This window comes from Erpetoichthys calabaricus, chromosome 2 (genome assembly GCF_900747795.2).
Source record: "Erpetoichthys calabaricus chromosome 2, fErpCal1.3, whole genome shotgun sequence".
In the NCBI taxonomy this organism is placed as follows: Eukaryota; Metazoa; Chordata; class Cladistia; order Polypteriformes; family Polypteridae; genus Erpetoichthys; species Erpetoichthys calabaricus.
The window spans coordinates 227,663,094-227,689,356 of record NC_041395.2 but is presented as its reverse complement, the minus strand read 5'-3'; the positions used below and the strand labels follow the sequence as shown (position 1 = coordinate 227,689,356).

Genomic DNA, 26,263 nt, shown 5'->3' with positions numbered 1-26,263 from the left:
GAGGAATGGGAGAGTTTAGGTCTGGAGACAGCTGTGAGATAAACAGTGTAGGCAAGCTTTGTAAAGCATCTGTGCTAGTCTGATTGGCACAAAGTATTAGTCTGGTTGTCCTTCACCCTTCTCTTGTCTTGTGTTTATCTCACTGAGGTAAACTAGGATCTAAACAATATATGGAACCATATCTGAAGATACGTTTCAGTCATGTTTCACCATATCTAGTTTCCAGAGACATTTAGCTTTGACTATAATATTTTCATTCTTTCAGTGTAATCACATCTTTTCTTAGCTCTGCAGTGTAAAAGCATATGAATACTTCATTGCTATTTTACTGCTGTGTTCTTCTCTTTGATTTTCAGTGAAGTTGTTTCTGCTTCTGATCAGTGAATACTTCAGAGTTTTTCTTAACAGATGATAAGGCAATATTGTCACATTCATTTATGAAATGATTTATTTTTAGTCTTTCATGTTTGAAATTGAATTCCTATGATGGTACACTGAAAAGCACAGTCAACTTTAATGGACTGAGGTTCAGTTCACATACTTCCAATCTCCACATTGATTTCTTCCAAGAGCTTCAGTTTCTCCCACATTCCAAAGATGAACATTTTAGCTTTAAATATTTGTAAAGAACTAATAAAATTGGCAATGAAGTAAATAAGAAAGTTATATACTGTATATACATATATATTTTTTTTCACTAGCAGATGCCCCACAGATACCTCACGACCCTATCCAACACCCAGTCCATGTAAGCATTGAACTGAATAGGAGCAAGAAAACACCCCTGACGAACCCGAGAATCAACTTGGAAGAATGCAGAGGTTCTGCCTGCACTCTGCACAGCACTCATAGTACCAGTGTAAAGGCCGGCCAGGATATGCAGCAACTTTGGGGGAATTCAGCGAAGTCCCAGGGTGTCCCAGAGGGCAGCATGATCAACAGAGTCCAATGCTTTACAAAAATCGACAAAGGCTGCCAAGAAACTCTGTTGACATTCGCGTTTGCACTCGATGAGAACCCTCAGTGCCAGGATGTGGACAATGGCAGACTTGGGTGTAAACCCAGTCTACTCCGGTCACTTGTAGGACAGCAATAGATTATGCATCCAATTGATAATGACCCTAGCAACGATCTTACCCAGCACTAACAGCAGCATTACCCACCAGCGTTACCAGGCAATCACCCTTCCTTTTCCAGATAGGGACTAAAAGTCCTGTTTTCCAGTCAGTTGGAATGATGTCCATCTCCCAAATGGAAGCAAAGATTGTTTGCAATGTCAGGAGGTCAGTCTTACCACCAGCCTGGAGAGTTCACCTTGGATGACTCATATCCCTGCAGCCTTTCGTACTTTCAGCTGGTTCACCACCTGTGCAGCCTCAGTGAGACTGGGTGGTTCACAGCTAAGTGGAGGATAAGCCTCAAGAAGTGTAGTAGCCAGGGGATCAGCTTTAAACAGTTGTTCAAAGTAGTCAGCTCAGTGGGTCACAACTGCAGCATCATCCGTAAGGACCATTCCATCACCCGCCATGACTACAACTCTCCAAGGAACAGATTTGGAAGTGCATAATGCTTTGATTCCTCTTTAAGCAGGACATGAGTCACTTGACCATAGATGGTGTGTCACATGCTCACAGATTCCTGTAATAAACACCTCCTTATCTGCTGTCGGAACCCTTGCAGCGATCCTTCTTAGTTCCCAGTACAGACTGGAGTTGCCATCAAGCCATACACTGCAGCTCCTCTCAATAATATCCAGGGTACCCTGTGAGATGAAACACCTCCTTCTGAGAACACTGGCAGCATAAAAACAGCTCTCAGCAACCTTCAGCGTCTTGTCACGGAATGTCTGTCGCATCACATTAAGATAGGCAGTTGCACCTAAGTCTGCAACTGTGTGCAAACTCATTAGAAACATTGTGATCTTGGAGTTTGGCTAGGCCCAGCCTTATTCTCCTAGTAGGTGATAGCCTACTGGCCCTAAGCTGGATCTTCAGAATAGAAACAATAAGTCTGTGGTCAGAAATCACAAACTGCTTACCTCTTTAGACACTCCAGTTCTGTAAGTCACCTCATGGTCACCCTTCAACCACTGAGTAAAGCTGCAAATAAAATTTCTCCCTCATCTAGACATCACTCACCACGGTCAGAGCATACACTCAGACAACAGAGTCTGATAATACCCTGACTGAAAGGAGTGACATCGGACACCATTGGAAGGAGCCGATCTGCCACAGCAACAGCTACTCCCCAGACCAGTAAAAGGTCTATCCACCTACAGAGATCTAGCCAGCCCCAAGTTGGCGTACCTCAGTGAGCACAGCCACTGAAATGTGTAGTTTACAAAGCTCCTCTGACAGCAGAGGAAGTTGATCATCATGCCAGAGAGACAAGATGTTCCATGCGCTTACCCTGATGTGCCACATCAATCTGGGACCTGAGCGCTACCGTGCAGGAGTGACGCCTTAGCACCACACCAGTTCCGATCCCCAACAGGCCTGACCACGACTTTCTGACGATTTTGACTCTTCCGGGGATGAGGCTCCGGAGGACTTTCCCACAACCCCTTTATAATGTGAGCAGAGAGCAGTCCTGCCTGCTGTTTCTGTGGTGGCTGGAGTGCGTATCCTGCCACCAAACCCCAAGTTTTCCATTTAAGTTGGAGGAACACTTGCAGGACCAGATGCAGTTTAACATCGTACCCAGCACACAAAGATATCCTCAACAAATGTTAATTATTCTTGCAATCAAACTCCAATTTTGATTAACTATAATCCTTATTTGCTTATTCCTAATGACAAACAGTTACGTTATGTCAATAATAATTCACATAAGTGCTCTTTCACTTGTGTGTTATGAGTACACCCAAATCACAAGATCAAAACCATCAGAAGAAAACCCTTTCCGACTCAAAAGGCTACAAGATAAAACTTTTAGTTTGTAATAAATTCAATTAACAATTCAATAATTAATAAATCGTAATCAATAGCTGAAAAGAGAAATTAAATCACTAATATACAAATCAAATTCTAATCAAGCTGAAAGACGTAAAAAAAACCAAAACAATCAAAAGATTATACATTAATACAACAAAAAAGACAGCACATATAGAATTAAATAATCCAAAACAAGAATAATAAACTCACTAAGGAAAATAAATTTAACAAACAATAATGAGCAGATAACAGAACTGATTCAAGCAAGGATCTAATAAATCTAAATATTGCAAATATTAATGCCAGCATCAAACTACACAACATCTCCAGCAATTTTCAGTCCTAGAATTAATTTGAATACACTTAGCAAGTCATAGTTCATGGCCTAACCTAAGAAAATCAAACAAATTCCTGTTTGTGCAAGGACAGACAAGGAATAAGCACTCAGCTGGAAGTGCAGTGCATACAATGTGACCCCAATGTAAGAAGAGAAGCTGGTGTTTTGAATGGCACAAATTTAGATGTGAGGCTTGTCTGTCTGAAGTTTTTAATTTGCCATACCTTGCTAGAATTGAAAAAGGGATAAGACAAAGGGATTAACAATGCCAGAAAAACATTCTTACAGCCTCTGGCACTGTCAGACAGCACGTTAACAGGTTGTTGATTGCCATGAGCATGTGTGTTATGTATCAGTTTGGATTCATATTTATGTCATGTTTTATTGTTGTTTTTGGTTATTCTAAGTTATTATTTTTCATGTTTTATGTTACTTCTCCTACTTTCACTTATCATTAGTTATTTGTGGTCTGTCACCTCAAATGTGACTTTTTTTTCCCTGTAATTCTGTATGTAGAGCACCAGGAGGCAGGATCACCATGAAGTCATGGCTGTTGGGCCCTACTCCTGGCTATTTAATCCAGTCAGAAGTGAGCCAGCAGTCAAGTACAGAAGGTGTTGAAGTCTATGCACGTATTTGTTTTTGCTCTGGATATTTGAGTTTATTGATTATTTTTTGCTCTGTTATTGGATTTCTCTTATAGCTTCTGTATTGGGACTAATTTGCTTAGGATAGCCTTTTAGGCAGCTTCTTTTGTGCCTGTTTTTACTCTGAAGAGCTTTGCCTTATTCTTTTCTATTTTTGAATAATAAATAATTTTATTTATAAAGATTCTGCTGCCCTTTTGTGTACAAGGAGCAGGTTAACCATCATCCTGATACTTGTGGGTCTTTTGGATTTTGTGACATTTAAGTTTATTTTTGAGGCTACAATATTATTTTGGCCTGCGAAGCCTGAGGCAGGCCATAGGAGCTGGGATGAAGCCCAGTTGGGGTGAAGCCTTTTCCAGATAGGCAAAGAAGGAGTAGCCTGGGCTGTAAAGCCTTTTAAGGAGCATTTAAAGGCCCTACACCCTTTAACCATGTCTGGGGCTCCCATTCAAAACAATGTGATACACTAGATGTTTGAAACTGTGCCAAGACATTGTGAGAGGGTCTTATAATCCATTATCTCTTGTGATTCCTATTCATGTATTATGACATCATGTAGATAATAAAACCTAGTAACTTCAGGTGTTAAGTGTGACATTATCTTGTACTAGAAGGTGTATAGTGTGACACAGGCCAAAATCTCAAGCACACATAACTAAACCAAAGTGACAGCCAAAAACAGAGCATCAAAGGCACCAAGATCATGTCTGCCTAAGAAGGTTAATACCACAGCAATTCACTGTGGCAAAAAAGGACCTTTTTGTTAACTGCAGCTCTGTAGGCAACGGCACCTGACAGTCCGACTGTATTAACAGAAAACATTAGGGGTTAGGGCAGATGTTAGGGGCACGCGCTGATACAGTGCATCACCGCGTCCACCATGACAAACCAACTCAGGATCCTAGATTAGGACCTGAGTGCAGCCATGCAATGGGCCTCAGTACCGCACTAGTTCAGAGGGAATGTAACAGTGCAAGGTGTTTTATGGTGGCTGGAGTGCCACCAACCCACAGGTTTTTCCCTGCAGGTTGGAGGGCCTACTTGCAGGGCTGGATGCAGATTAATGTCATACCCAGGACAGAGCAATTGCAGGTTAAGAGTCTTGCCCAATGAAGTAGAGTCACTTTTGGTGTTTGCTGGATTTGAACCAGCAACCTTCCAATTGCCAGTGCAGATCTCTAGCCTCAGCCACCACTCCACCCGTTAGAGACCGTGGAACAATGAAAAAGTCATGTAAAACATAAACTAGTCAAATTAAAGAAAGTGTTGGGAAATGACAAACGTAAAGTAAATTGAAAGCAGGGATGTAGCACTACTGTAACCCTAACATTTTGCTTCTCAATTAATTATGAGTAAATTGTATGTGAGTTGTATTCTTTTGTACTTCATTATCGTGTTATATATAATTGTATTGTTTGTACTTTTAAAAACTCATTTTATAATGGCATGTGTAAAAAAGAACAGTTCATTTGATTTGTTCTTAAAACCAAAGTTCACAATATCAAGCTTTATAGGTATATAATTCTTTTAATACTACAGTTATCATAAGTACAAGGTTTTGGTATAAGGGCAGTGTTACCAATTCCTCAAGCAATGCTTTTATTATTATTATACATTTTATTTTATTAATCATACAGTGTGTAAAAGTGCTAGGAAATAGAAATAGCCAGAATGTGAGCTATAGAACACATGGCCCAAACTGAAGATAACAGTTAAAGCTTTATAAAATCTTTATAAAAAGGTGAACATTTTAAGTGCAATATAATTCACTGTGCGTATTTCACCTTTCAGCTTTAGGGTAATTTGGCTTGTAGTTTAAATGCATCAGAGTCTGTAAACAGCAGTTACTGCTGTCTTTGGTTGGATTTATACCACACACAAGGGGCTCCACACATGCCACATGTAAACATGTCAGTTTGTGATGAAGCTTTCGTTGCTTTTGTCATCACTGATACAAACTGAAACTTCCTTCAATATACTAGGGTTTATAAGAGTAATATATCTTTATGTACTGCAGTCAGTATCCATCTGTGATAGTGTGCTGCAAATGTGTGTGTGTGTTTTTTTTTTCCTGCTTCACTACGTGCCCACAAGTCAGTCCGTTGAATCACTGCTGGGGGTTGCCAGTGATTGGTTCCATCTTCCTCTTGGGTCCATTTTAAAATAAACATAGGGCAGTACTTTTTCATCTCAACTTCTGCTCTGAACATTTAGGTGTTTAACCCTTATGGACACAATTGCACATTTTAATTAGGGTACAAGAGACATTCTCACATAGAATGTCTTTTACAGAATTTGCTCTTTTTAATACTGTGCATTTTAAAATACAGGATTGCATAGACAGTAGCTGTCTGTCTGTTGGCATCCACTTTGCAGATATCTTTTTTGATAGGTTATCGCCACTCATTTTTTTCACATGCCTGTCCAGGCTGTTAGCTGCCAGGCTGAATGTCAACATTTTTTTAAATTTTTACATTCCTTTTCCCGACACTTCCTGTGTCTTTATATATTTGACAATAAACCATCAGAACTAGTAAATATAAGTAAAAAAATGCATTTGCAATGAAGGCAGACAGCATCTGTGATGCCATTTTTACCATGACTTTGTCCTGTTTTTTCTTCAAAGCTGAAATAACACGGTCGATATGATATTATTCTGACATTCCCAGATGATAACCCTGAACAAGCCAAAAGGCTTCCTGCATGACTTTCCTCAGTAATAATGTTGTTTTCAAGTATGACATGATTACACAAATACACACAAAGCCATATACAGACATTTATGAATTTTGCACCAGCTTGTGTCCAAAGTCATTCTCAAATATCTCCAGAAGCTCCCTGAATGCAATTATGCATAATTCATTTATGGGTAATCTTCATGCCACTTGTTGTATTTTATGGTTACAAATTTCAAGTGTTTTTTCAGTTTCCCTTTGCATGTGAAAGTTCTTTGGTTATTTCATTTATTGGTCAGATTCTTTACTGCTACCAGTCAAATAATTTATTTCATTAGAAGAATGGCATTGTTATTTTAAATAAGCTCAGTATCTCTTTTCAGTTTGAACTGCAATGTCTCAGTAATCCTTCAGCCATATTTAGTCTACAGGTATAAAACCCTGTCCAGAAAATACAGTATATAACATATAAAGTGTGCCTGGGTGCAGTAATGATAGCTCAAAACTTGCAGCTTGTTTGGGGCTCCAACCGGGTATCACATATATCAAATAAGCTGGCAAGGAGGTGTTCCAACCCACATTTGCGACTATATATATATATATATATATATATATATATATATATATATATATATATATATATATATATATATATAAACCGTTTTTTATTTTTGTTATGATATGGATTTTTCTTATACTGCAACACCAGTTTAAATAGCCTAAACAACGTTGGGAACGTGGCGCAGCGGGAAACTGTTTAGGGGGGGACCTTTTTCACTGCTGCACTGCTAAACACGAATGCAACGGAGTACATGCGTTAGTGGAGGTACTGAACGGTGAAAATGGACAGAGAACATTCTGAAACTGAAGCTGTAGCAGATGATAAAGTTGAACATGATGACACAGAAGAACTTTTGCCAAAAAAAGGAGCTGTGTCTGTTGTCTGTAGCTACTTTGGTTTTAAAAGGTCGGATGTGGACCATTATGTTCAAATGTGTGAATACTGTTTCTACACTACTGGATAATACTGCAAGCCAAGTTGTACTTGTTTTAGTTTTTTTCAATACTGTGTAATGTACCTGGGTACTGTGTAATAGTGTGACGACATGTTGAATTTATTCTTGACATTTCCACTTTAATCTCAACGCTTATGACGAGAATAAAGTGGACATGTTGAATTTATTCTTGAAATTTCTGCTTTATTATCGCCGTTTATGTCGTGATTAAAGTCGACATATTGACTTTATTCTCGTAATTTGTCATTAAAGTAGAACATCGTAAACTAACCTTCATCTTAAAATGAATATTTAATTTACTAGATTTTCTCAAACCCCATAATAAGTTATGTAGCACATTAAATGCTTTGTGTTAAGTGTTCCCCGAGCCATGTTAATCGCTACGTGCTTCTTAAACTGACTTCCTTTTGCACTAAGAGGAGGCGCAGGCAGTAATCACCACACAGAATACATTAATTTCATGATATTCCTGCTCCCTGAACATTTAGAATGCTAACATAATTACTTGGTATCATTTTCATGATGAAATGCATTAAAACATGTATTAATCATGTGGGGGCACAGTGACGTTGAGGGTGCACTGCTGCGTCACGACAAGGAGGTCCCTGGTGTTTCCTGCCTTGAATTTGCATGTATTTCTGGTGGGTTTACTCGCCGTGCTTCAGTTTTTTTCAAAGTCATGTAGGATGTGGGGTTTTGTAAGGCTATATTGACCCTGCTAGTGTATGTATTGCTCGTATTCACCCTGCAATGTGCTGGCGCCACGTTCAGGATTTGCTCCTGCCTCGTACACAATGCTTTCTGGGCTATGGGCGCAACCCTGAATGGATGGCATAATTAAACATGTATAACAAAGATTTTTTTAAAGTTCTGGACACTCCGTGGTCTAAGTTTATAACTAGTTTTAATTTCACAAAGACGTTTATCGTGTGGTGATTGGTTATGTGGAGAAAGAAAAAGGAAAGATAGGGACTGCGGGTTTGGTACGTCAGACAGAGACAGCACGCATGCAATAATGAAAGCCCACTCAGAAGAACATCCATTGAATTCTGTGTTCGTGTCTCTGACCACCACATCACAAACCCAATATTTACACAATATTCAAGTTAAACTTGTGCGATACCCATTCATACATCCAGTTTTTTGGAGCCTCATCACACCTGTCATAAAGTTCTCTACACTGAACGTACACCTGGGGACTGCGAGGGAGCAGCACTACCACCTCACTACTGTGCATGTTTAATACCTGCTTTAATGCATTTCATCATGAAAATTTATCTTAGCATTCTGCATTTTCAGAGAGCAGGAATATCATGGAGTGAATGTATTCTGTGCAGCGATTGCTGCCGGCGCCTCCTCTTAGTGCAGATGAAGTCAGTTTAAGAAGCGCGTAGTGATTAACAACTGGGTCGGAGAACACTAAACACAAAGCATTTAATGTGCTACATTAACTTATGACGGGGTTTGAGAAAATCTAGTAAATTAAACATTGATTTTAGGATGAAGTTTAGTTTACGACATTCTACTTTAATGTTTTCTTTTCTTCACCGTGGCCCTAATACGCTTCTGTAGGGCTATGCCACAAATAGCATTATAAATGCAAGTTGCAGTTTTATTATTTATTTATATAGCTTAGCTTGAAGCAAGGTCCATATTAATGCAGTTTGCCTTAATGATGGTTCAGTTGGTAAAAATGTCATCACCAAGTTGCACTTGTTTTATTTTACTTTATTTTAATTTGGTGAATACTGTGTAATGCACCTGGGATTGAAGTCTTGGAAGTAATAGTATTATTACTGGAAGTTGCACTATTATTTATTGTATTGTTATTATTGATTAGTTTAAATATTATGCAGTTTAATAATGGTAAAGTTGTTTAAAAAGTCACTTTAATGTGTCAGTGGACAGAGATTGTTAACATTAACAAAGCGTAATTGGTTTACAAAAAATATTTACTATTTATTCCTTTTCTAAGACATGTTCAGTGCAATACAACTTTTGACAAGCACCTCTGGATATTTTACTAAGTCTAAATGCCTCTTTGGATGGTTGAAAATATGTTGTCAAAATTTTAGTTTAAGTTGTTTGCAAACTTTGTTCAATAAAAAGGTTCTATATTTTGACTGCATCTGTCATGCAATGTGATTCCTTCTCTTCATTAGTGCCACCCCCTTGAAAACTATCACTTTACGGTGCCATGCAAACCTGTATTAATACTTGTGTGGACATTAAAATGTTTTTTTGTACAATGTACAATTCTCATGACAGTGGAATAGGTTATTCTTAGCCAGTAATTGCAGTGGAAAATGTGGTTAACATCCACTCATGCATGGGAAAAAAATACCATCCAATACTGTGAAACCGGTATAATTTTGAAAAATACTGTGATATAGAATTTTGGTCATACCGCCCAACACTATATATATATATATATATATATATATATATATATATATATATATATATATATATATATATATATATATACAGTATATATATATATATATATATATATATATATATATATATATATATATACAGGTAAAATTCTGTTACAACAAATATGTTTACAACGAAATTTTCATTACAACAAGTATTTTTATGGTCCCAACTGCTTCCCCATATGACACGACTCTATAGAAATCTCATTACTACGAAGTACATTCAGCAGATACTTTCATTACAACGATGTGCCCAAAAGACCTTGAAATGCCTGAATGAATCATCCACACCACAGCTCAGTTGTGCACAATGATCCCCCAAGCAGAAACACAAATTTTTTTTTCTTTCTTCGAACTTTCCTCGTACTGTTTTTTTTTGCCTTTTTTGTTTCCTGTGGTTTTCTGTGATACCTTTTGTTTATTGCTCGTCGACATTTGAAAAACATCCATTGGAATTTAACTCATTGTCACCCTCCAATAGAAACGGCAGACACGAAAAAACAATAACAGTTCATATTAGAAAAAAAACTTTACATTTTTGCAGCTCTTGATTGTGGCAAAAAGAAAAAAGATGTTGCCAGTGAATTCGGAATTTCGCCAACAACACTGTCAACTTTCTTGAAAGACCGAGCAAAAAAAGAAGACAAATTTTGGGTTGCAAACATATGTGAGTTGCTGCATTTGAAGATGTCAAAAAAGCAGCTTTTATGTGGTTCAGTGATGCTTGTTCAAGAAACATTCCTATAAATGCGGCACTCATTCAAGAAAATGTGAGGTTTGTAAACTTTCTTGGGACCTCCCCCAACTAGACAGCACGCCGAAGAGCGTCCTGAAGTGCGATCTCCGTGTCTGTGGAAGACAGTTTATCAGTTGCCTGGGCAAACAGCAGGCTCACAGCTATACTGCATCTCTCCAGCAAAGCAAACAGAAAAGATCTCGATGGGTGGTGCAAAGTACATTGTTAAATGCAGATAACAAGATTAATTGGTCACTGACCTGGCCACTACCCTGCCTGACTACTGTGTCTGGTCTGTGAATAGCAGAGTGGCAGATCACACTACAATAAATAACCGTGCCGTTCCTGTTTCAAGCTGAATAAAGCTGGTTTTGCTGAGATTAAGCCTCATGTTTTGGGGTGCAAGACGGGGACTTATAGCACGACCCCGATCATTTATGATTTGCTTCTGTGGCACTTCACTGGACCGCTGTGAGCCTGCTGTTGCCCTGCCCCAACAACGGACAAACAATCTTCCACAGATGCTGCAATCGTGCTTTGGGACGCACTTCAGCGTGACGTTCCTGTTGGGAGGGCAGTGGGGGGGATCCCAAAAGAGTTCAGAAACCTCACAATATGAAGAAGAAGAAAAGGATGATTTGGCTTCTGATTAATAACTGTGCTGCACACAACAAGCTTCCACATTTAGATAATGTTCGTGTTGAATTTCTCCCCAGCCACTGGATTTGGGCATCATTCGCACCCTGAAAGTGTATTATGGCAAGGAAATGCTGAAAAAAATTCTCGTCAGTATAACTTGTAGGCAGGAGGAGATTAAAATTAATGCAAAAGAAGCTATTGAAATGATTGCAAATGCCTGGACGCAAGTTAAAGAAAGCACTATAGTAACAAATACAGAATCTCATTACAACAAAATTTTCGTTACAACGAAATATTTTTTAGGTCCCTGGGAGTTCGTTGTAATGGAATTTTACCTATATATATTGTCAGAAGAACGACCAAAAGACATCGAGAAGGTTTGGGGCAGCCACCCATTTAATCGATTATGGCTGCAAAAACTATTCAAGAACAGAGACATGTTCATTCAATCGAGTCCAAAACAGAACTGAACTCCAGGTAGCAAGATGGCAGCTTTAAAGGCCAGTAGCGGAAGTGATGTCATCCCGACCGGAACCAGAAGTGATGTCAGTGGCTGCCCCAGAGCCGGGTGGGATTTCCCTAGAATGGTCTGCAAAAGATCGAGAGGGAAAATTAGTGCACTCCGCCCCCCCCTGGTCTGGCATGGAACTACCTGTATTTAGGCCCTTTAGCTGTCTCCTAAACACACGTGTGTGACAGGGCCCCCCCCTTAGCCCAGACCCGTCGGGTCGGGCGTCCTGCACCGAGAGGTCGTGAACACGGGAGAGAGCGTCGGCATTGGCGTGTAGAGAACCCTTCCGATGAATGAGCGAAAACTTGTAATGTTGCAAATCGAGGAACCACCTCGTGACTCGCGGGTTAGACTCTTTGTGTAGGGCCATCCACTGTAAAGGGGCATGGTCCGTGACTAGAGTAAACTCCCGACCCAAGAGGTAGTATCTCAACTGTGTGATCGCCCACTTAATCGCAAGAGCCTCCCTCTCCACTGCCGCGTATCTGGTCTCCCGATCCAACAGTTTCCGGATCAGAAACATGATGGGGTGTTCAGCACCATCGACACTTTGGCTCAGCACTGCCCCTAGGCCTGTGTCCGAAGCGTCCGTCTGGAGAATAAAAGGCCGTGAAAAATCAGGCGCCTTTAAAACGGGTGCCGACGTCAGGGCCCTTTTTAAGTCACTGAAGGCTGCCTCAGTTATATCAGTCCATACCACAGTGTTAGGAGCCCTCTTCTTTGTCAAATTAGTCAAGGGCATGGCCCTCTCCGAAAAAAGTGGTACAAACCGGCGGTAATACCCCGCTAATCCGAGAAATGCCTGGACTTGCCGCTTGGTTCGCGGACAGGGCCATGTCAAAATGGCTTGTATTTTAAAGCACTGTGGCTTCACCATACCATGACCCACCAGGCAGCCCAAATACTTGGCTTCCTCCAATCCAAAGAAACATTTCTTTGGGTTGATACGAAGACCGGCTTCTCCCAATGTCCGTAACACAGCTCCAACGTGCTGTAGGTGTTCCTTCCAGGTGCTGGAATAGATGACGACGTCATCCAGGTAGGCAGCACTATACATGTTATGGGGGTGGAGCACTTTGTCCACCAGACGCTGGAAAGTTGCAGGAGCCCCATGTAACCCGAATGGAAGGACACGATACTGCCAGTGCCCACTAGGGGTGCTAAACGCGGTTTTACCCTTTGCGGGGTCCGTTAAAGGAACCTGCCAGTACCCTTTGGTCATGTCAAGTGTGGTCAAGTATTCTGCCTGTCCAAGCCTCTCAAGGAGGTCGTCCACTCGAGGCATGGGATAAGCATCAAATAGTGAGACCTGATTAAGTCGACGGAAGTCATTGCAAAACCTCCAACTTCCGTCGGGCTTAGGAACCAAGACAATTGGGCTGGACCAGGGACTATGACTCTCCTCTATGACTCCTAGATCCAGCATGCGCTTGATTTCCAGTTCCACTTCTGCTTTCTTTGCCTCGGGAAGACGGTACGGGCATTCTCGGACTATGACCCCGGGTTCAGTCACAATGTCATGGGCAACCAGAGAAGTCCTTCCGGGGATTTCGTCAACCACCTCCGGGACGGACGAGATAACTATCTCTAGCTCCCGCCTCTGTCGGTTATTTAAATTAGACCCGAAGTTAAGGGTATTACTTTGAGCAAAAAGGGAGCGGGGCTGGCCGGAGGTGGGATCAGGGTCCCGTTCCTTCCACGGTTTCAGCAGGTTCACGTGATATATCCGCTCTCTCGGTCGACGATTGGGTTGTTTCACCAAATAGTCGACGAGCCCCTTTCGCTCTTTAACTTCGTATGGCCCTTGCCAGTGGGCAAGTAGCTTAGAGTGGGAGGTGGGAACCAATACCATGACTCGATCCCTCGGCTGGAACTCCCGGAGTGTCGTGCCACGGTCGTGATAGTGGGCCTGTGCTGATTGCGCCTCTTGCATGTGACTTTTTAATATGGGTCGAATCTTCGCAAATCTATTGCGTAACTGTGCGATATATTCCAAAATATTAGTTGTGGGAAGGGCCTCTCCTTCCCAACCTTCCTTTAGAATGTCCAATATGCCCCGGGGTTGTCGCCCATATAATAATTCAAAGGGTGAGAACCCCGTTGAGGCTTGCGGGACTTCCCGGTAGGCAAAGAGTACGAGGGGGAGGAGCTGATCCCAATTCCTCCCAACCCCACTGACCACCTTGCGAAGCATCTGTTTGAGAGTCTGATTAAATCTCTCTACTAAACCATCGGTTTGAGGATGATACACCGCGGTTCTCAAGTGCTTTATTTTGAGTAACTTGGCCGTTTCCTTGAACGTCTCCGAGGTAAACGGCGTCCCTTGGTCCGTAAGGACTTCTTTAGGGATTCCAACTCGCGCAAAGACCTCCATTAGTGCCCGTGCAATTGCTTTAGAATTAGCTGAGCACAATGGGACAGCTTCTGGATATCGGGTTGCATAATCCACGAGGACTAATATATATTTATGTCCTCGGGCCGAGGGTTCCAGGGGTCCCACTATGTCGACCCCTATCCTTTCAAAGGGGACATCAATTAAGGGGAGGGGAACGAGAGGAGCACGGTCCCTCCTAGGAATTTGCCGCAGCTGACATTCCGGGCACGAAACACAGAAGCGGCGAACCTCCTCGTTAATTCCCGGCCAATAAAAGCGGAGCTTAATACGCTCTAAAGTTTTTTCAGTGCCCAAGTGGCCTCCTAGGAGATGGGCGTGCGCTAACTCACAAACTTGCCGCCGGAATGTTCGTGGAATTAGCAGCAACTTCCGCACTCCCCCCTCGTGTTCACTGACCCGATATAATAAGTCATTTTCCAACACAAAGTGGGGTCCTTGTGGCATGGGCTGATTGGTGCGTTGGCCGTTGGCGAGGACTACTACATTCTTCGCAAACTTAAGGGAATCATCATTCCACTGCTCCCTTCTAAATGATGCTGGTATTTGTCTGAATTGAAAGCTCAGATCTGAGAGAGGGTCCGGGCTGACCTCAAGGGGCGGAGAGTCGTCCCGCTCTGGTGAGGTGCGGACTGATGACGTATTCGCCCACGACGGGCCGGGAAGCTCTCCGTCCTCCTCGGGGTTTCCCATATCTCTCTCCACCGGCTGCGTACACGGTGTGGAGACAACCTGAGACGGTGTATTCCCATCGGTTACTAGGCCTAATTTTGAATAAGGCGAGATCAGTACTGCACCGCTTTTAATTTCAGACCAGTCCCGCCCGAGAATCACCGCACACGGTGGATTTGGATGTACAGCCATAACGAGTTTTCGTAGTATTCCTCCGTGGCAGATGAAACACCGGGCGGAGTCATAGGCGCGGACATCTCCGTGTACACAGGTAATTCTGGTCTTTGTTTTTAACCACTGTCGCGGTAGTACATATCGGCAATCAACAACAGAAATGTTGCTGTCGGAATCAAATAAGGCTTCTACCTTGTGGCCATTTACTATGACCTCACCTTTATGAGCCAAAGCCAGGGGGTTTGAAAGCGCACACAACCCATCCCTCTCTCTCCACTTACATTCCGCCTCGCCTCCAAGCGAGGACCGCGCCCGCGGGATCGGGGACTCCGATGCAAACTCCGGTGTATGTCGAGAGGGCAGTGTAAGAGGGACGTAATCTCTATGGCTTCTACTTAAGGACCGTTCAGCCCTCTCAAATTGCGAGGCTGCCCTAAATGTTTCTATGAGCTCAATGAGCTCGTTTATGTTTGCAAATTCTCCCCAGACCGGCTGGGCGAAATGCTCTGGCAGGCTATTTAAGAACAAAAAACAGGCCACTTTTTTCACTACCTGAAAGGTGGTACATTCAGCGGGCCTTAACCAGCTGGCCTCCTCTTCCCAAAGAAGGTCTAGCTGTTCTTGGGTAGACCGTTCAGGGTTAAACCTCCAGTTTTTAATTTTCTTCACCTGCTGGTCTGGGGAATGTCCACCGTCCTCTGGGACCTTAGCCCCGGTGGAACGGACAACTCTCTCCTCCGAGAGAGCATAATAAGTCCCCATCGTATCCCCCATAGAGACCAGCCCACGTCTGTGTGTCCCAACGACACTCTCCCTATTCAATTGAGGTGACCCAGAGATAAACAAAGGGAGCGGAGTCTGCACCGGTTCTTTCTGAAACCCGAGACGCACTCCCCACCCGAAAGCTCGGCCCAGGTACTCTCCCACCTGGACATGATTCAGGTCCGGTCCCGTTCTCTTCAGGGATTCCTCCCTCCTGCCGACTACACCACTGTCAGAAGAACGACCAAAAGACATCGAGAAGGTTTGGGGCAGCCACCCATTTAATCGATTATGGCTGCAAAAGCTATTCAAGAACAGAGACATGTTCATTCAGTCGAGTCCAAAACAGAACTGAACTCCAGGTAGCAAGATGGCAGCTTTAAAGGCCAGTAGCGGAAGTGATGTCATCCCGACCGGAACCAGAAGTGATGTCAGTGGCTGCCCCAGAGCCGGGTGGGATTTCCCTAGAATGGTCTGCAAAAGATCGAGAGGGAAAATTAGTGCACTCCGCCCCCCCCCTGGTCTGGCATGGAACTACCTGTATTTAGGCCCTTTAGCTGTCTCCTAAACACACGTGTGTGACAATATATATATATATATATATATATATATATATATATATATATATATATATATATATATGTATATATATATATATATATATTGAAATAGTTTACTATCAAATAAATGCAAAGAGTACGCGACACGTGTTTCGCCCTCATTCTGGGCTCATCAGGCATACACACTCCACTGCACTCCCTTTCGGGAATCGAACCTCGGACGTCAGCGCCAGAGGCGATGCCCCTAACGTTGCTCCACGGCGTGTGGTTCGTTTATTTGACAGCATGAGTGCAGTGGAGTGTGTACGCCTGATGAGCCCAGAATGAGGGCGAAGCACGTGTCGCGTACTCTTTGCTTTTATTTGACAGTAAACTGTTTCAACCATTCTATGATCTGCTCCTCACAAACTGAGGGCACCGTGGCGGATGTTAGCAGATTGCTGGCCAACCACAAGCATTACCTGGTAGGTAACCATCCATACAATCAGATTGTGACACAGACTACGAATGCCGTGAAGATATATATATATATATATATATATATATATATATATATATATATACACACACCGTGTTACATACGTACGAGTAGGAGGCATCTAAAGGGCTTAAGTAACAGTAATTCCACATCCGACCCGGGGGTGGCAGGGTGCACTGACTGTCTTTCTCAGTTCCCTGCAGACCTTCCTTGAGAAATCCTGCGAGGTTCTGATGCCTCAGAAGACATCACTTCCGGTTCTGGGCCCTTCGATGACATCGTATCCGGTGCAGAAGGTGTCACTTCCGGGTCTGGGCCCTTCGATGATGTCACTTCCAGGTCAATGACATCACTTCTAGGTCCGGCCCCTTCGATGACGTCACTTCCCATACAGGCCTTTAAAGCCGCCATCTTAACATCAATGAGTCAGTTTTATCTTGGACTTAGTCGAAGGAACAACTCTGTTCTACTCTAAAAAGCCTTTTGCAGCTGTGGAATTATACGGATGGCTGCCCCAAACCTTTTTCATGATGTCTGGTCTCAGTTATTATCACAACCGATATACACCGATCAGGCTCAACATTAAATACCACCTGTTTAAAATTAGGTATGTCCCCTCATACTGCAAAAACAGCTCTGACCTGTTGAAGAATGAACACCACATCTGAAGGTGTCCAGTGATACCTCGTACCAAGACGTTATCAGGAGATCCTTTTAGTCCTGTAGGTTGTGAAGTGAAGCCTCCATGATGTTTTTTCGTCACATCTCACGAATACTCCATTGGATTGATAGCTGGGGAATTTGAAAGCCAAGTCAACACCTTGAACTCTTTGTTATGTTCCTCAAACCATTCCTGAATAATTTTTGTAGTGTGGCATATCACATTACCCTGTTGAAATTGGCCACTGGCATCAGGGGATACCATTGCCATGAAGGGTTTTACATGGTCTGTAATAATTTTTAGGTGATGGTACATGTCAAAGCAAGATTCATATGGATCCAATGTTTCTGAGCAGAACATTGCTCAGAGCAATACACACTGCCTCCATTGTCTTGCTTTCCATAGTGCATCCTGCTGCCACCTCTTTCCCAGGTAAATGACATACATGTACACGGTCCTCCACATGATCTAAAAGAAAAGTCATCAGACCAAGCTGTTTTCTTTCATTGCTCTTTTTTGCAGTTCTGATGCCCACATGCCTATTGTAGGTGTATTTGGCAGTGGACAGAGGTCAGCATTGGCATTCTGTCCCATCTGGTGCCAAGCTCAAATGCAATGTGTGTTCTGACTCCTTTCTCTCATAGACAACATTCAGTAGATCTTCTGTGAGATCGGAACAGACAGGCAGGCCTTCAGTCCCTGCGTGCATCAATGAGACTTGGGTGCTGGTGACCCTGTCATCAGTTCACTGGTTGTCCTTCTTTGGACCACTTTTGGTAGGCACTGACCACTGTATACCGGGAACACCCCCATAAGATCTGCCATTTTGGAGTTGCTCTGACCCAGTCATCTATCACAATTTGGCTCTTGTCAAAGTCGCACAGATCCTTACGCTTTCCCATTTTTCCTGCTTTCAACAAATCGACTCTTCAATCAAATCTGACTGTTCACTTGCTGCCTAATCCCATGGAAAGTGACACTATAACGAGATAATCAAAGTTACTTACTTCACCTGTCAGGGGTTTTAATGCTGTGGCTGATGAGTATATATGTACATTTGTATGTGTGCATAAGTAAATACATTTAAATGATTCTTTTACACACTTTCATCAAGTAAAGGATTACTATGTACTCTTTTGTCTCATCTCAAAGGAGATGCAGCCACCAGATCCGAGCTTCTCCTAGAATCTCCTGGCGTTGCTGTATCCCCTAGCCCCAATGGAATCCTTAAAGGGTCAGGTTTTGTTTTCCAGAAAGACTGTCTCTTCTCAGTGAGGGACCAGTTAGGGTCATGTGTTGGAGTGTAGAAAACTGGAAAATGGTTCCTAATTTGATCACATTTATATTTGTGGCTGGTAATTTAATGTATTCATTGATAAGGTAATATTTTTGTATTATTTAACAGTGTTTAATTTAAATACCATCCATTCTCTGCTAACAAGAAAGCACTCATTGTTAAAAGAAAAATTAAATTAACAATTTTATGCTCAGATTTATTGGATTTACAGTAAATAAGCTTCAGGCATATGTATTACATACAACCAATAAAAATATACATTAAATAAAAACACTTTGCACCTAATCCTTGATATAGGCTTTTCCACTTTCTCTAAATGAAGCAGTCTTCTCTTCTAAAAGCTATAGGATGGCCACATTAGTCCAATGTTGCACTAGTTAATCTTGTTTATAAAGGCTGTATCATAGGTATAGTTTTGTTAGTGAAAATGTAAATTAGTACTGTAAAGCGGCAATGGTAAACATTTTTCTGTTACTACAGCAATTCTCCCAAAAGCAACACATTGAAAGAGGATAAAAAAATCCTTTTCATGCTCAAAATACACCAGATGGTGCCTTTGAGCCTAGTAAGCACAAACAGGTCCTTTTGTGACCATAAATGAATCAAAGAAATTCATTAAAACTGTAAAGCTACCAGCAACACAGCCTCATAATGAAATCATTTGTAATCTTAATTCTTACAAAAATAAAAAATATGAAATTAATGGCATGCATGTTTAATACAGGACTTAAAATCAATTGGGACAGAATGGTGAAAGTAATCATTTTACAGTGCTTTGGTTTAATTCCTGGCTGAGGTTACCATATATTTACCTGTAAACCTTCCCTGCTAATCAAAGTTTTGCTACTGTATAATGTGTTTGAGTTAGAATATTTCAAACAGCAAATGTTACTTGTTCATAACATTTGTGATATTTCTTAACAGAAGTGCAACTTTTCTAATAAAAAATAATGTGTTACAATAATAAGTGTTCAGCCTAATATTACTAGAATGACAGATATAAGATCAGCTTATATGTCTAATATGAAAAAAATGGAAAATATATATGACATAACAAGCAAAGGAGTTGCTGCCATGTAAACAGGAGTTGTTGCCTTAAAGTGACTTTGGCTTCCTGCTATTTTCTGCACATTTCAATATTTAAGTAAATGCTGAAATTTCCAACAAAGCATATAATTTGGGAAATGCTTGTTTTTAGTTCATTTTCAAAGACCGCTTTTAATTGCAAGACAAGTTCACAACAGCTGCTAGACAACAGTATGCATTAAGCTGTGTAGTTGTCTCTTATGAATCTAATTTGTGTGGTTTTAGATGTAATATAATCAACAAAGCCCATAATTTGTCAGCATATGACCGTGTTTAGAAAGTGCCTAGTGATTTAGGAATTACTGCTAATTTCTCTAACCCTGCCAGTACTGTAATTAGAAGTCATGTGACCAGATCCAATTTCTAGTAATATCTTCAGTTTTTGTTTTTTTTTATGGTGCAATATTTAGCACTGTTGTTTCACATATCCAATAGACTAGGTTAAAGCCCTGACCTGGTCACTGTCTGCATGTGTTTTTTATCTGGATAAAGTGATGATTCCATACTGTCTCTGTTCAGATGGGTACAGATCTTTATGTGAATGTGTTTTACAATGGACTGGTGTCCATTGTAGGTTTTGGTTCTTGCTTTGTGGTTAATGGATTAGGGGACTTTCAAAGTGAATGGATGGTCTTTGTTAACAAGGTTACAAATGATAATGGCAAACTAACAAGCTATAACATATTAAAAATATTTTACTGGTATACTACTTTTGTCACTGTAATTCATTCCATGTACTTATTCTGGATTTATGTTAGACTAGTTACACAATGACTCTGTTGATATAAGTCATTTTGGAAGATGGATGGAAATAAACATTTCTTTAAAAATTAACAAACTCCATCAACAAACAGTACAAATGTGAATCTTCATTTTTCTGAATTCCCCCATCATCTGACGGTATTAAGTAGAAATAGTGTCAACATATTATTGTTTTAATGAAATAATTTATTTCAATTAAGGGAAGTAACACATCAGCAACTGTAGAATTTCTTTTCAGTGCACTGTGCAATAATTTAATTTGTCATTTAAACTTAGAGTACAATGTAAACCATTTATTAGTTATCTAGCTAATATGGAAACATAAAATGTCAATACAGGCAGTCCCCGGGTTACATATGAGATAGGGACTGTAGGTTTGTACTTAAGTTGAATTTGTATGTAAGTCGGAACAGGTACATTACTTTAATAAATGTTATTGTTGACCAAATGTAACCAAGTGCTCTGCCAATGAATGATGGAGTTTCACCTCTTTCTGACCTTTTTATTATTTCTACTTTATTTTCAATGGTGATGGTTTTTCTCTTCTTTACTGTATCACCAGCACTTGCATCAGATTTGTGTTTCAGAGACATTCTTGAACGGTGAAGACAAAAGCACTGTACAGCTATCACAGCAGATTAGGCACCAGTCGTCAACATGTCTGATGTATAGGGTGGTCCAGATCTAATTATGCAATTTTCATTACGCTATAACTTATTCAATTTATTACATAGAAAATCACTCGAAAAATCCTGGACCAAGAAGTGTGCGAACTGACAACATAAAGAATCGTCTTTGCACCGAACTGGAATCGTTCCCGCATAAATCAAAGTCATCCAGACGATCTGGATCTGTAGAATTAGATCTGGACCACCCTGTACTGACAAGAGACAACTTCCTGCTATGTGCCTAACAGTACAAGCAGGCTTGCTATTGAGAATGAATGGGGGCAGTGAGGGTTCATCACCATCCCACATCACAGTCACCTCCACTACAGTATGCTGCCTGCACTGTCCCGCTGCACTACCACCCCCATTCAACACGCAGCCCTCCGAGGCACACTACAATGCTACCCCCCGCCTCCCCGTTCACCCTCAATGGCCTCTGCTCAGCCACAACAGGGTCACCACTTGCAGCGGGGGGCGGGCAGTGAAACCGCTTGCCGCTGGGAGCCGCCCGACGGACACTACACTGCGCGAGCAGCAAAATCGACCCCCTCCAGCCTCCGTCCAGCCACTGCTTGCAGCGTTCCCGGGCCGAAGATGACGGAGCAGTAGTTACTGAGGCGCATGCGTCGCAGCTGCGGCCCCGTTTGTATGTTGTAGGTCGGGTGTCCGTAACCTGGGGACTACCTGTACAGTATATAGTAGAACAACTCAACACACACAAATTACTAAAAATGATAATTAAGAATTAATAAAAATGTAACTGTTCAAAATTAACAGGGTTCAAAAATGGTACTTAAACGTCATGAAATTTCAGTCAGTCGTTCAGTCATTTTCAAACCTGCTTAGTCCTGAACTGGGTTGCAGGGGGTACCAGAGCCTATTCCAGATAGCACAGGGCGCAAGGCAGGAATAAACTGTGGACTGGGTGCCAGTCCATCGCAGAGTGTAATGGAAAATATTAAAATGTTTTCCCAAAGTCGCATATCATCAAATTTGTCACCAAAAAACACCTATGCTTCACATTAATATCATGTTTAATGACCTCATGTGTTAATATCACCTGCCATTTTCTTCAGCGAAAATGAACTTTTTCCTCCCTGTGGTCAAGCAAATAGCCCTATTCATTACCACATTTCAAACAGACAAATCAATGGTACCATTTCTGTTTGAGGATATGCACTGTATTCTTTGAGATTTAATGCAGCAATTTATTAATGCACAGGTAATGAAAGAAGATCCATCTCTGTTGACGTTGAAGTTGATGTAGGGTGATCTTTCTCAAAAGAAAAACCATTGTGATGTGAAAAGAATTGACATTGGATTTGTTGCAGGTGATCTTTTAGAACAACTACTGTTTAATGGTAAAATTAGTGAGTTATGAGAGGTGCAGTTTAAAATGAAGAAGAAGTAGAAGTATCTTAAGTGCAATGGTAATCAGGCTTCTCAAGAAAGTACGCACTTGTTCATGTTTGTCTGCCTTGGACCCATGATTCATGGCTTCTAATCAGGAGAAATTTAAAGATCAAATGAAGAAGGTATTAAAAATCATTGCAGATGTCAAGAGAGTGAACCAAGCTAACTGCAACCACATTTTATGACAGTTTGGCGAGTTTATTGACACCATTGTGGCTAGCAGCCCATCAGAATTTAGAGGCTTTCAATTAAGTGACAGAGTGAATTTTCTGATTAATCAGAATATAGCTAATGACTCAGAGATATGGTCTGTATACCACAGTCTGTTGCTTCTCTCACACAGACAGGCCAGTGTGAAGCATGGATTTTCTATTAATTAGCAACTCAAGGATGAAAATCTAGGCAATGAGTCTTTGGTAGTACAGCACATTATTATTGATCATATTCACTCTGTTTATGAAGTGGTCAAGGTGAAAATTACCAAGGAACTCATAAATTTTGCCTCTGAAGGGTTACATGACCCATCCTGAGAAGGCAAGGACCAGCAGCATATTTCTGAAAAAAACGTACATTGAATGAAATCAACAAACTTAAAGAAAAAGAAATGATGTTTAGAAATTCATGTTGGTACTTTGATCAAATTGGCAGATCAAAGATTGAATCACGGACATCTCCCATGAATTACTAAATCCAAAGCTTAAGAAGGACTGCGAAGGAGAAACAAAGTGACCTTGAGGATGTTAAGCAGATAATCAAGAAAATGAAGGAATTCATGTAAAGAATGCAAGAACAAAATCTAATCAGTTAATAATTTGAAATTACATATTGTCCTCACCGCACTTTTTTTTTTTTTTTTGGGAGGGGACATGTTGCTGCTGCTCCTCCCTGTTAACAACACTTTTCATTAAAATTTGCTTTAACTTTGCACTTCTTACACTTCTTTCACATTTTTTATTGTATATATAGTTCATGGATGCATCAGACTGTACTGATTTAGATTTAATTTTACAGACTTTATTGACTTTACCTTATCTGGGTTCGCAGCCTCAGGGGCAACTGAATCTTTCTGTGGCTCATGGGATGAGTCTTAGGAACATTTGTTTGCACCGTGGTGATCTAGGAGCCGGGATAGTCTGTCTTCAAGATCTCTTAATGGCAAAGTGCTGGTGCTATCCGAATACATTACAGACTCCAACCCTGACATGCTATGCCTAACAGAAACCTGGCAAAAACCAAATGATTTTACATCTCACATGGAGATGACATCATCCAGATACATTTACTTTGCATATCCTCGCAGCTCAAGCCAAGGTGGAGGAGTCACAGTAATTGTTAGAGTGAAGCTAATCATCAAAGTATCCCAATTGACTGCCCATTGTCTTTCAAGTGTCTGGCTCTTAAGCTAATAAGAAAGGTCTTATTGTACTGTGGTAAACTGATGTCCGCGGCCAATTGGCGTCTTTTTAAATAAATATTCGCCACATTCACGTCTTGATAGGAGGGGCCATGGTAGTATGGCAAGAGCAGTTTCCAGGTGCGATACAGGAGCGGACAGCCCTACACTAAGTGCACAGGTGTGGGATTGTCCGTGATCCTAATTGGCACCGGGAGCTGCTAATCGTCACAGCTGTACCACATTCCCATTTTAAAAAGGGATGCATGAGTGCAAGGAGGGGGATTGAGAAAAGAAAACAAATGAATGAGCGGAGGATAAAGAGCGAGCTGAGGAGAGCAGGCTCAAGGGTAAGAAAGCAGGCAACTGGAAAGTGAGCCCTGAAGAAAAGTGTGAGGCTGACACTCGGTTGGGCCGTTGGAAGGGTTACTCCAGCTGAGCTACAATGAAGAGTGGGAGTGACCAGGAGTTTAGATGGCTCACCCGTGAAGACCGAGAAGGCAGGGGGGGTCAAGGAGGGTTGGCAGGATAACCCCATTGTGAGTGCCCTGGCCGTTGGGGGGCCCAAGGCAAGGTCAGGCAGGGACCCGGACCCGAGAAAGTTCAGCTGTATTTGCTGTTAGGGTGATTCCTCTGTTGCAAGGCCCACGCGGGATAAGCAGAGGAGCCGCCAATTAAAAGATTAAGGGACCTAGATTTTATAAAGAATAGTTTTTAGTCTGATGGTTTTAACCTCATTTTAATGGATGTATTTATTCTGGTTTTACCTCCATCTCACCTTTGTTTTTATGTATTATGTATTTATTGAACTATTGAATTTTGGAGCTTTGCATTTTTCAACATCTTTATGTTGATTGGTGTTTAGTAAAAGCATTGAACTCTTTTGCACCTTTCCCCTTTCTTCATGTGATGTTGAGAGGTTCCCAAATGAGAAGAGGGAGCATTGAGCTGACCCACACCATCATATGAATCCATTATTTTCTATTATCCTCCAAAATACAATGCATCGTTTTTCTAATCTGATGGAATTATTAACTCACTTAAGTTCCCTTTCGCAGATAGCCATTCTTCTTGCCAGTTTCAACATTCATACTGACATTACTACATGTAAGCTGAGACATGAATTCCTATCTTTACTGGTCTGTTTTGACTTGTGCAACATGTTGATTTTCCTGCTCACTCTGGTGGTCGTGAATTGGACCTGATCTGCATATTTGTTTTATCTGTCCGCAACACTTATAGAAGTGATTTAGAAATATCTGATCATAAAGCAGAACTTTTCACTGTCTCATTAGCTCTCCCTCCTCTTATCTTTAAATGTTAAATTTCTTTCTGAAACCTTAAAAATATCTGTCCCTCTATCCTTTCTAGTTTCATTTCTGATCTTTTTCTGTCTTCGCCAATTCCATCAACACTAGATAGTCTTGCCCACCATAATACAGTCCTTCTTTCAGAACTAGATAAAACATCTATCTCCTTTAAGCACTCAGCTCTAATGTACAATTCAGAGATACAGTCTGTGAAAGCACCTAGCCGACGCCTCAAGAGAATGTCATGTAAGACTGGCCTCACCATGCACATCCAGGCTTTCTCTAACCATTAAAGGGCTTACAGGGATGCACTAACTGCAGCCAAGAACACTCATTATGGTAGAATAATAGAAAGTGACCATGATGACCCAAGGTTTTTGTTCTCTGTTGTTAATAAACTACTTCAACCTGCAATTACCTCCTCTACCAAAGTCTGTGAAAAATTCCTCCACTTGTTCCAAAATAAAATTAAAGATCTAAATAATTCAACTAACACAAATCCATCATCCATTTATATCTTTTCCTGTCTTCCCATTACATCAAGCTCTTCTCTAAATTTTCGCCAGTCACATCTGCATTTCTTAACAACCTGCTTTGTAAGATGAGGCCAACTACTGTGGTACCTCTGGTCACGACCGTAATTTGTTCCAAAACTCTGGACGCGACCTGATTTGGTCGCGACCCGAACGTAATTTCC

General features: G+C 41.3%; 1 protein-coding gene across 2 annotated transcripts in view; it reads left to right on the top strand.

The window, feature by feature from the left end:
• LOC114646859 (glutamate receptor ionotropic, delta-1-like) overlaps window positions 1-26,263 on the top strand; it is a 1,476,314-nt gene that overhangs the window by 1,181,352 nt on the left and 268,699 nt on the right. The window lies entirely within an intron of this gene.